The sequence below is a fragment of the Heterocephalus glaber genome, unplaced genomic scaffold (genome assembly GCF_053883595.1).
Source record: "Heterocephalus glaber isolate CG9 unplaced genomic scaffold, H.glaber_assembly_v1.0 deba00000678, whole genome shotgun sequence".
NCBI classification, from domain to species: Eukaryota; Metazoa; Chordata; class Mammalia; order Rodentia; family Bathyergidae; genus Heterocephalus; species Heterocephalus glaber.
In genome coordinates, this window is record NW_028258157.1 from 5,212,253 (window position 1) to 5,215,048 (window position 2,796).

Consider the following 2,796-nt stretch of genomic DNA (forward strand, 5'->3'; position numbering starts at 1 on the left):
ACTGTCCCAAGCACATGAAATATTGGGCAAACTCTCAAGTCCTGTTGTGGATGCCTGACACAGCTCTGTCATCTCCAAGTCCTGCAATCTGACTTCCACTAACCCTTAGGGATGATTAAAAGAACACAGTTACATGCTAAAATTTTATTTGTATATGAAAGAAACATTAAAAAACAATAAAATTATACTTCCATAAAGGCACAGAGTAGTATCTTTAGAAGTAGTATATTTCTTTTTTTTCAATTTGATTGCAAGTATTAGACAATGTATGGCAACGTTTGAAGCTTATATTTTTCTTGCTACAGATATAGGATACAATTGAATGATAATGGACAACATCAGTGCTACTTCTGAAGGCTACTTCATCCTGCTGGGCTTCTCCAGGTGGCCTCAATTGGAAGTCATTCTCTTTTTGGTGATCTTGATCTTCTACTCAATGACGCGGAAGGGCAACCCATTCATCATTATCCTGTCACACCTGGACGCCCGTCTCCACACTCCCATATACTCCTTCCTCTCAAACTTCTCCTTCCTGGATCTCTGCTACACCACTGAGCTTCATCTCTCAGTTGCTGGTCAACTTCTGGGGTCTAGAGAAGACCATTTCTTTTGCTGGCTGCATGATTCAACTCTGCTTTGTCCTCGCCCTGGGAATACAGAGGGTGTCCTGTTGGTGCCAATGTCCTATGTCTGCCTTGCAGTTGTGTGCAGACCCTTGCACTACACAGTGCTCATGACCCTCATTTGCACTGCCTGTTGGCTGTGGACTCTTGGGCAAGTGTCTTTACTAACTCAGCGCTTCAGTCCTCCTCTACCTTCTGTGCACCCCTTTGTGAACATCGCCAAGTGGATCGCTTTTTCTGTGAAGTTCCAGCCCTCCTGAGATTATCCTGTGTTGACACTCATACTAATGAGCTAACCCTCATGGTCATGAGTGTGATTTTTGTTGTTGTACCACTTATTCCCATTCTCAGCTCCTGCAGTGCCATTTCCAGGGCTGTGCTGAGGATGCCATCAGAAACTGGGCTTCAGAAAGACTTTGGAACTTGTGGAGCTCATCTCACAGTTGTCTCTCTCTTCTTCATCCCAGCCACATGCACATATCTGCAGCCTCCAACAGAAAGTTCTCAAGACCAAAGCAAGTTCATTGCCCTCTCTTATACAGTGGTCACACCCAGCCTGAACCCTCTAATCTATGCCCTCAGAAACAAAGATGTGAAGAGGGCAGTGAGGAGACTGATAGGGTGGGATTAGGAGATGTGAAGTTTGTGATGCAATCTTCTAAGTATTACTCAAAGGATCTGGTTCATCTTGGAGGCTGAGTTCTCTGCTCCCTTGAGATTTATTTTTCTCTACAATTTACCAAACAAAATAATTCACTATAAATATTTTTGTACTTTTTATTGAAATATTTTGTAATTCAGGAAAACCTTTTATATTAGCACATCTTTAGTGTTCAAAAATTCTTTATTGGTTCATTGAAATGGGCTTTCAACATATATTTGTCTCAGTGGTGTGTGTGTGTGTGTGTATTTGTATCACTGGGAAGAGAGTATTCCAAAAATATGTGAAATATTTTTGACCTGAGATAATATGACAACTTGTGAACTTTTACATATTATAGACAGTCAATATTACAAACTTTTGTGCTAAAGAAGTCTTTGGTAATTCAGTGGGTCTTAAAATTAGCTAAATAGTGTCACAGTAAAAGAATATGGTAAATATGACAAAAACAGGATTAAAGCTAATTTTTAGGTGAAGTCACATTTTCAAGACCCTCAATCATGTGAGTAATTTTTCCAGTGGTTCCACATAAATTGTCACATTGAAAAGTATAAAGAAATATGTCTAAAATAGTTCATTTGTTCCTTCTTCTATTTACTCATAATTCTTCTTCATTTATTTCCTCAGCTTAATCTTATTGAGCATTTCATCTCCTACTTTGTGAGATTCTTCGTAAAGGATGCAACACACTGTGTCTGAATAGAATTGTCTTATAGAGGAAATTGCCACATGTGGTAAATGATAAAGTTTCTGTAAATGACTGAGTTTGTCCATGGGAATGATGATAAGAAGGTAAGGTACCTACAAAACACACAATAAGGAATGTGGCAATATATTTTCAACCAAATGCCATGTGTAAATTCTGATAAAAGGTGGTGTTATGAAAAGAAATTGAATAAAACAGGTAATGCATTTAATTTGCCTTAATTGACTTGGTAACATGTTGAAGATACATTTTAAAACTTTTTAAAAATTTTATTAATTATACATATTTAGGGAAAAATGTTATGAATGAATATGTTCGTAAAGTATGTACCAATCAAATCAGGGTAATACTTCTTTCTCTTCATCATTACTTTGTGCTAAATAAAGACTTTTAACAGCATTTTCTTTTGTGAATAGAATTAGTTTCTAAAATTTTTAATTTTATTTTCTCTAGCTTTTTTGTGGTCTAATTAAAAATTATATATTCAAAGAGCTCTTTGTGATTGTGCATGTGCATACATAGAAATGATGGCCACAACCCAGTTTACAAGTCTGTCATCTCACATAGTTTCCATTTCCAAGGGTGTGCATGTGTATGTGTGCATTGTGAATACTTAGGAATCAAACTATGTGAATTTCTAATGTACAGGACAGTATTGGTAACTGTACTCTCCATGATCTACATGAGATCCCTACAGTTGTTCCTCTTAGAGCTCAAAGCTTGTACCATGTGACCATCTTCTCTCCATTTCATCTCTTGGCCCCTGGTAACCATGATTCTACTCTGTGCTTCTAAGAGTCCAACTA

At 37.4% G+C, this 2,796-nt stretch overlaps 1 pseudogene; it reads left to right on the forward strand.

Annotated features, from left to right (window-relative positions):
- The first annotated feature begins 328 nt into the window (after window positions 1-328).
- LOC101720725 (olfactory receptor 2J3-like) lies at window positions 329-1,254 on the forward strand (annotated as a pseudogene).
- The last annotated feature ends 1,542 nt before the right edge of the window (window positions 1,255-2,796 follow it).